At 38.7% G+C, this 9,690-nt stretch overlaps 1 protein-coding gene and 1 long non-coding RNA gene across 2 annotated transcripts in view; one reads left to right on the top strand and one right to left on the bottom strand.

Moving 5' to 3' along the window:
* Window positions 1–6,485: 6,485 nt before the first annotated feature.
* LOC135464950 (uncharacterized) lies at window positions 6,486–7,579 on the bottom strand. Its single transcript, XR_010443691.1, has 2 exons — window positions 7,089–7,579; window positions 6,486–6,822 (listed from the first exon to the last, which is right to left on the bottom strand). It is a non-coding gene; the product is annotated as an uncharacterized LOC135464950 (long non-coding RNA).
* Window positions 7,580–9,530: 1,951 nt separating this feature from the next.
* LOC135464639 (tensin-3-like) overlaps window positions 9,531–9,690 on the top strand; it is a 185,125-nt gene continuing 184,965 nt past the window's right edge. Inside the window, exon 1 of the mRNA XM_064742105.1 lies at window positions 9,531–9,643. The gene's annotated coding sequence lies outside the window, so the exon portion shown is untranslated. The remainder of the gene's footprint in view (window positions 9,644–9,690) is intronic.

Below are 9,690 nucleotides of genomic sequence, written 5' to 3'. Positions count from 1 at the left end.
ACATAAATAAAAACATAAATCATTAAATTGTGCTTATTCAATCATTCATCTATAAATCATCATGATTTGATGGGCGAATCACCACATATTCAAGCCAAAGCTCTCTACATCTATCAAGTTCTTAACAGCTAGGTCATGCATTTTTTGCCACTTCTTATGTTTATTCCGTAACTATCTCATTTCACTACGAACAGGGCCGTGTAAAGAGGGGTGTATCCCAAGAGAGAGCTGCAGACCGACTGACTTAGGCGTGTATGCGGAGGTGAGACATTTCTTTCTGCTTGGGGTGAACTTCCCGAGTGATATGGAGATCGCCTTTCTGAGGACTGTGGTGACAAACGTAACCCAGGACACCGTGGCGTACTCCTCCCAGGCTCACACCGTGAGGGCAGAGACGGACATGATGGTTAGTACAGTCAAGATGATGGAATGAAAAAAATTAAACGACTGCCGGTTATGATTTATGTGCATATACTCTAGAAACTAATCAGTTAAACTTACAGATTTTCAGAAAACATTCTTTTTGTTTAATGTCATGCAGAACATATTAGTAAAAGATAAGTGAACTTGAACGGCGCAAACGATCATACCTACGTTCCCTGCCCAAGGATGGGTTTGAGCCCACACCTCCTATATCCTAGCGATCGAAAGGCATCCCACCTCCAACCATTAGTCCTCCCACCATAATGCTGGCCGCCGTCGTATAAGTGAAATATTCTTGATTACGGCGTAAAACATCAATCAAATAAATAAATAAATCCAACCATTAGACCACAGCCATTTCCATCCCAGGAAAGGCAACATGTTATTGCTACTAACTATTATGTTATATACACCTATTTTCAACTGCTTAATTTTGGTGGTGTAAGCGAATATTAAAATAATCTACTACAGCATCAGTCAATAATCATAATATTATTATTAATAATCATCATCTAAAACCTTAGTTTTAGAGTGCATATGTTGAATATTTATTTTATGTTTGGTTATTTGATTGCATTTGAAACAATATTATATGAGTATGCAGGTGTATTTTATTTATTTATTTATTTGGTCTTTTACGCCGCACTCAAGAATATTTCACTAATAGGACGGCGGTCAGCTTTAGATTAGGAGAAAACCGGGCAGAGCCTTGGAGAAACCCACGACCATCCGCAGGTTGCCGGAAAACTGACCCACGTATAGCCGGAGAAGGAGCCAGCATTGGCTGAAATGGAACTTACAGTGATCGCATTGGTGACAGGCTCCAGAACGAATTAATGAGCACATAACGAATGAGTGAACAAAAGTTTGAATGAACTATAAATGAATTAGCAAACTGGGGATATGAATGAGTAGGTGTTTCAAGTAGTTTATGAATGGAAGGGGCCTCCATGGCTCAGTTGGTTAGCGCGCTAGCGCAGCGTAATGACCCATGGCCCCACGTAATGACCCACGGGCCTCTCACCAATGCGGTCGCTGTGAGTTCAAGTCCATGCTGGTTTCCTTTCTGGCCGTAAGTGGGAAGGTCTTGCAGCAACCTGCGGATGGTCGTGGGTTTCCCCAGGGCTCTGCTCGGTTTCCTCCCACCATAATGCTGGCGGTCGTCACATAAGTGAAATATTCTTGAGTACGGCGTAAAACACCAATCAAATAAATAAATAAATAAATGCATGGATGAATGAATAAGGGAAGCAGTGAACGAATGAATGGGTGGGCGAATGCATGAAGGAATCTCTTGGAACTTTAAGATCCCGAAGAATCAGTTGATCACCTTTGTATAAAGGCTATCAAAAATTGGATCAACCTCTCAATATGGAACTATAAGCTTTGGATAGAGTACATTCTTCCAATGAAACGAAAAAACGCCACATGAACTTTACTCGATTCAGTTTCTCTTAATCTTCTTGGCATTTTTGAGGAAATTAGGAATTAAATGGAAATAATGACATCAGAGCCATTTGATTACAATCACGAGTCAGTTATGTCTAATGATTTCTACGAAAATCAAACAATCGTTATTCTTTCATTTCTAGCTGGCTAACATCCGTTTTGAAGAGGACCGCTTTAGGAAGGCCGCGGAGATAGAAGGCAATCTAACCGTGTCTTTGTCCAGATTGAACTATTTGACGGCTGTTAGAGGAGCGCGTGCCCACGCGCTGAACAAACTGTGTGACCGTCTGAACGTGACGTCAGAGGAGCTGAAAAACTCTTTGGAATACAGCCAGGTTCTGGCGGAGAGTGACAGCGTACATCTGAATGTGGATTACCAACCGCTTTTTGTCAAATTCCGAACTCCGTGACATAGAACGGAAAAGCTGGACCTTTTTCATCTTTTACCAATTCTATCTGCCGTAGACCTTTACGATTTGTCAGAAACGGCTCGTTGGAGAATATTCTCGATTAACTTCCCACATGTATATACTACCCTCCCCCCCCCCCCCGTTACATTTAACAAAGTCTGTTGCCTGAGGGATGCTAGAATTCATTGTTATTACAACACAATATGTTGTGTTAAATGCATCATGCGTATTCTTTTGGATCAACATATAGAGATTGTATTAAACTAACAAAATGCCATGTTGAATATGACACAGCACTATATTCATACTGACAGAATACACTCCAGCACTCAGGCTGTACACTTTCCGTTAAACTGTTTAGTTTTTTAGTGAAGACCTACTTCAGCAGTGTCGAAATATCGCTTTCCTGATTGGTTAAATGGAAGGAGCATATCAGTAAAAGAGTTACAGTAATGTAACGGTATCTACATTACCACATATAGGGGGCCTACTGTGTAGGGTTGAATCTCCAAGACACACATCTGTAACACCTATATAGGCCTACTGGCCGATTTAGTCGTTCGCGGCCTTGGATTTTATAGTTCTGCATTGGATGAGCATGTATACCACAATACATACTATACTACAAGTCTGTCATTATACACACTAGAGCTGACGTATTAAATTTAACATAATATTATGCTTTCTGAGTAATGCTAGAATATATTATATTACACAATGTCTCACCAATAAAGGTATTCACCATTCTGTTGGGGTATGGTAACAGAACAATTTTTTTCAGATATAATAAACGAGTTTGCAGCAATAACTCAATACATTCTACCATCACTCAGAAAACATAGTATTCTGTCAATTTAATGGAATACTCTTCAGCGTACCGGTAGTTAATATGGTACACAGGCGTGCTTCAAAATGCCAAAAACACGCACGACTACTTCAAAGGAACACAATTCCGAAAACACTAATAATGTAGATCTGCTTCAAACACCATTTCAGATGCACTAATCGTACACGGCTGCCTCATTTGGAACATCATTATCAAAACACCAATCATGCATTACTGCCTCACTTGCAACACTATTTCAAAAAACACTAATCATACATGACTGCCTCCCTTGGAGCATTATTCCACGAACACTAATCATGCGTAACTACCGCACATGGCACACTATTCCATAAGCTCTGGTCATGCATGACTGCCCAACTAGAACACCATTCCTAAAAGACAACTCATGTCTGACCATTCCAAAACACTAATGATGCATGATGGCATCACTTGGACACTATGCAAAAGACAATTGTTAATCATGTATGCTTGGAGTACGTGCACAGGTAACTTGAAACTGGGATAAGCCTACATGATGATGCTTTCCTGACCTGTTCATTTATTTATTTGATTGAAGTTCTACGCCGAACTCAAGAATATTTCACTTATACGACTTTTATGGCGGGAGGAAACAGGGCAGAGCTCGGGGGAAGCCCACGACCTTCCGTGAATTGCTGTCAGACCTTCCCACGTACGGCCGAAGAGGAAGCCAGCGGGACTCTCAGCGATCGCATTGGTGAGAGGATCCTTGGTCATTACGTTGTGCTAGCGCGCGGACCAACTGCGCACCCCCCCCCCCACCACCAATGTGCTCTGTTTATCTGTTTATTCGTTAAATATATATACATGTACAGGAGTCTATCATGCATTTTTGGTATTCATGTAACTTGACAGTTGAGAACATGCTAATGTTTTCTTATTCTTATTCTCTGTTTATATGTTAGTTACATAGTATGTTTCTTTTTTCGATTTTATATACCAGTATCCATGCATATCTCTTGCATCTATATCATACTCAATCCCACACCAACTTTACTTCAACAGAACAGAAAAAAAATCTCATACTCATTACACTACTTGCGCCGCTCTCTAATGTTAGCTTTACATCACTGCCACCACTTGCACGCCAAGATCACTTGGGTCACGGTGATGAGGCAGGACGTGATGTTAGAAAACTATTATAAATTTCCAATCTCCTTATCTAAAAGAATGTACCAAAAAATGGCTCTAAGAAACAGCTGAACAAATGTTATTGATTCATGCTGATCATATTAAATACATGTAGTTTCGCGCGAAAACACCAGTGGTAAGGATAAGCCTAGACAATTAAGCGTCCGTATCTCGCACAGGTTCCAAAGCTCAAGTTTGTCTAACGGTAACAGTGATGTAAAGTGAGGGCAGAGAGCGGCACATATGCGCCATAAGGAGTACAAATCGGCCTCAATTACCATATTCTGTTCCTGGGGATAGAATCAGAATTACTGGGGTTTTTTTTTAACGATTGTATTACAGCGGATCATCACCGCCCGTCACAGTCACATTTTATTCTTGAGACTCGTGATAGCACGGTTTTCAATCCACATGAACTTAAACATTGACAAAAGTAACAATTATTGATGATAACAAATATGAAATATTACTGGAAAGAAATTAAGTCCCAGCAATCTAATTATTTTTTCAAGTCTTGCCAAATTCGACTAAATGTGGGAAAAATGGGAATACATGTATTTCTAAAAATATAGGACATTTATAGGATCCTATATAAATACAAGAAATTTGTATCAGGTTTGGGGATACCTGTCTATGATCATAGTTATCACTAAAATTGTGGCCGTTTTTTGCTCTTTCATGGACAAAAGCAATAATTCCAAGATGACTGTTTGACTGCCTCCGTGGCTCAGTTGGTTAGCACGCTAGTGCAGCATAATGACCCAGGAGTCTCTCACCAATGCGGTCTCTGTGAGCTCAGGTCCATCTCATGCTGGCTGTACGTGGGAAGGTCTGTCAGCAACCTGCACATGGTCGTGGATGCCCGGTTTCTTACCACCATAATGCTGGCCACGGTCGGCATATAAGTGAAATATTCTTGAGTACCATGTAAAACACCAATCAAGTAAATAAATAAATACTGAAGAGTATTTCACTAACCTAATGGATAATGGGTGGAGGAAGCCTCAGGAGAGATCACAGGAAATCACGCATAGACCAAGGGAAACCATTTACAGGCCAGAGGAAACCATGAGAACACTGAAGAAAAACCATACGGTGCCACGTGCAAACTACTTGTATTTGGAGTACAAAGGCAACCAAATTGAAGGGAGTCATGCATATGCCAAAGGAAACCATGCACAGACCAGAGGCAACCATGTACAAATATGAGTAAACCAAGCACACACCTAGGGACACCATGCACTGCCCAGAGGCAACCGCATACAAATCTGAGGAAACCAAGCACACACCAAGGGACACCATGCACTGATCAGAGGCAATCATGTACAAATCTGAAACCAAGCACACTTTCTGTGGATGCAATAATTTATTTATATATTTGATTGGTGTTTTACACTGTACTCAAGAATATTTCACTTATACGACAGCGGCCAGCATTATGGTAGCAGGAAACCAGGCAGAGCCCAGGGGAAACCCATGGTCATCCGCAGGTTGCTGACAGACCTTCCCACGTATATGGATGGAATGAGGTTAATTAGGATGCATATATACTTACATCACACCCTTTGGCTCACCAGTGCACTTACGATAGAATATACATCCCAGCAAATTTTGGAACGATGGTAGTAAAAATGATCGCTAGTGCTCTCAATGCGATTCAGGTTGTCTTGCACGTCAACAATTTTTTGAACACTTAATGAAGCTATAACTGAGAATTTGGCAAAATATTAACATTTGCTAATAAAATCAAATTTTAACAAGAATAGCTGAAATTATTGTCTTTCAGTCAATATCAGACTCATACTTGTACTATTTATAGTGTTAAAATTGATTTAAATGTTTGAAAATGTTATAATGTTATATTTTGTTCTCAATTTAAAGGGTAACACATGCGTAGATGAGGCTGATATTTTGTGAAAACAGATTAATCTGACTGTTCTAAAATAATTGTAAAAGTCAATTGGAATTGTGATGATCAATTATTGGCTGAAAAGCTCTTCGAAATTTTTTTAACTTTAGAATCTTTTTAACACTACAGTTGCAGAAGTATATGTCTGATAGTTTCAGGCAACAATTTGAGGTGTTCTTTGAGAATTTGAGAAAAAAATCGACATGATCAGCAAAGAGGGACTTTTTTCCCAAATATGACAATGTATGTGAGAATGAATAAACAGGTGAAAATAAAAGAAACATAAATGATCATAAACTCATATATACATTATTTTAATATTTTTACACAAACATGAGGTTTCTTGTTAAAGCCAATTTGAAAAACTGAGTGGCAGTCAGTATTTACAAATGATCAAATTAAGTAGTGATCATTTAAAAACTCTGTACAATGTCAGTATAAAGGTGTATTTTTACATTGTTCCATGCACTTATTATGCAATTCAAATTTTTGCTTTGTTCCATGATCCAATGATAGTCCTTTTTAAGTTTGCATTTCATGAAAATTGATCATTGACTTGCTCCTGCCCAGTTTCAGTGGAACTACACATCAACGCCAGTGTGTCATCCCAAAGGGAAGTTTGTATCAGGGGCAGCCTGAAATTGAGAGAGCGAGGGAAAATTAACACACAAAGGAGGATAAGTCTGTATAATGCTGAGTGAAAAGTAGAAAAAATTTGTTCCTACCCTTAATACATGGGAGGTAAATCCTGCCCACCATATGGATAGAAATTTAGTTTGCTGTCAAGAATTACCTCCCTTGGGCTGTATGTCGAAAAAGACTCCTTTTTGCTACACAAAAACTTGGAAATATGGTCACATACCACTGATGAATTGCAAAATAAAAAGAGAAAAAAAATTACCTGTCAAAATTTTGAAAAATAACAACGGTGATCGAGCGGCAAAGCGCCTCCACCTCGAACAGTTACGTTTTTCAGCAGTTCACTCAACTCACAGTCCGTGAGAATGGCAAGCTGAAGGTGTCGTTCGTTGATTCTTTTCCTCCTGTTTTCCTTTGCAGCATTTCCAGCCAAATGCATGATATCTGCCGTAACATATTCTATCACAGCTGCTATATAAACAGCAGCCTTTATCGCAATGCGATCAGAATAATTGCCCGTTTTTAGACGTCTTCGAAATCTTCCCACCGGGAAGACAAGTCCAGCTCGCGTAGATTTAGAAATTCTCGGAGCCCTGTATCCTCTAGCCCCTTCGCACAGTGTGGTGCACACTATATCCAAGCACCTCAACATCGAGATCTACTTCAAAAGACCAAAATATTTCATGTTTTCATCGAAAGTCGACAACATTGTAGTTATTAATTCCAAACTCTCACACAGTTGCAGCAATCTAAGTTGTGTTGGACAGATGCTTGATTTCGCGCCACACATGCAAGCCAATCGCAGATTGTGAAACAAATTGACCTAACCAATGGAAAAGCGACTCATAAAAGATCTGTGCTCGGTAGAATTCGGCTGTCTCCGCACGGTCGTAGAGAAGTCCTATGACTTTGATGACTGGTATGTGTATTTAGTAAATAAATAAAGTTGAAAAAATAAAAAGGTTTAGAGAGAGGGGGAGGAGAAAAAGGAAGAAAAACGTTTCAGGACGTTTAACAGATTTGTTGGCAAAATTTACACTACATACTACATAACCACCCACCCCCCAAAAACAATTGAGTTGATTAAGTGAAGATCCCATACCCAAACAAAATTAACATTTAATGTGTATGATTTCTTTCGGGTGAGATAAGTGTTGATGTAAACATTATTGTCTGGTTTATCTTTAAATCTTTATTTTCTAATTTCCAGAACTCTTCAGTGACATATCTTCAAAAGTTTGACAAAATCGCGCGCATGCTTCTAATTAACCCACTTTTTCTTCCTTCAACTACAGAAGATTTCCTTCTAAGCGTGACATCAACGTCTTCGAGTTCGAAGCTAGAGTTTGAGAGCATCTGTGAAGGTATTTCACTCATTTTCTGTCACATTTCATTACTTGGAAATAAATATAACACAACTGTAAGCAAGGGTGGCATTGCTGTGTGCTGACAATGTTTTTAACACATTATATGGAAATGATTATTGAATATTGTGCTATCAAATTACAACAACCACGTGAACGAAGCTAAAAGTGGCTAGTGTCAGCGAGCCAGACTTTTTTGGTTTCCTTTGCATCAGTCAGCTAAGGGTCACATTCAGATGCATGGAATTGAAACACAGTAAGCATAAATTCCTCATCATTATAGTGCTGTTGCTAAATATTGTATTTATAATAGTCTGTTGTCATATTTTTTATTGACACCATTGAAGGCTCTGGGTCTTCAATTGCCTCTTGAATATACGGGACAGTTCTAAAATTGTATCATTGACAAGTCATTTTTGGAAATGTGGTCATTTTATACGTTTTACATATGTGAGTCTCAGAAGTTCAGCACATCACTTTTGCATGCATGACAGCTCCTAATCCACGATTTCCTGAAAAACTTCATTTTTTTTTATCAAACATAAAATATTGGAACAATATTTATTTTGGTATTATTTCATAGTCTACACTTCATTTTAACTAATTTTAGTAGGTGAATAGGAAATAGAAAGATGTTATTACAAAAAATGTTATTTTTGTATTATTAAAATAGGTGACAGAGATAGAAATCGATGAAAGATATTCATGTGACCATCAAGAGGAAACCATGCCAAATAACTGTTCAGTGGTTATCATACTGTCATATATAATGCTAAAAAAAACAAAAAAACAAACAAAAAAAAAAAACAGTCCTCTTATTCAATGCTTTCTGCCTTAATGCCTTAAAAAGTCACCATTGTAGCTTTTTAACACTGGGCTAAATGGCAAAGTCCAGATGGTAGCTCTTAAAGGTTGGTCTTGTATGAGGTATTTTGATTGAGACTGTCAAGTATTTGCAGAAAATATGCATAAAAGAAGCCTCATTGTATAGTGATTTTAAATGTCATTTTACTCATCTTAATGTAACTTTTCTTAGGATTTTTTAAATCTCAAGTTAACAATAGATACAGGGGTATATAATTATGAATAAAAAATGAATCTGGACACTGTTCCTTGAAGAAGTATGGAGTTTTGGAAATGGGAAGTGGTGTTGGAGATATGTGTTAAGTATTTTTGTCTGTCATGCATTTTTCCTGACATCAGTCTTTGAATTGTTACAGTAAATCATGGGCAGTTCTTCCAGTTATACAGAATCAACATATTGGCTGTCCTCCATTAGCAGAGTAGGTTGCAACAGGAGTGTCACAGCAAAGAAAGACAGACCCTAATTTGACCACCAAACCCAGGAACAAAGTAGGCCACAACAGAAGGAGGCACACAGGACCAGAAGGACGCATACAGGAACAGAAGTGTTTAAGCTTCCTCAGGGTCTATCAATCCCACCTGTAGGCAAGTCAGTACATGTATATCACCCCTGTGTTACGTGTACCCCTATCCCTA

Source organism: Liolophura sinensis, chromosome 4 (assembly GCF_032854445.1).
Source record: "Liolophura sinensis isolate JHLJ2023 chromosome 4, CUHK_Ljap_v2, whole genome shotgun sequence".
NCBI classification, from domain to species: Eukaryota; Metazoa; Mollusca; class Polyplacophora; order Chitonida; family Chitonidae; genus Liolophura; species Liolophura sinensis.
The sequence above is the reverse complement of the archived record's forward strand: the minus strand, read 5'-3'. Positions and strand labels throughout refer to the sequence as shown.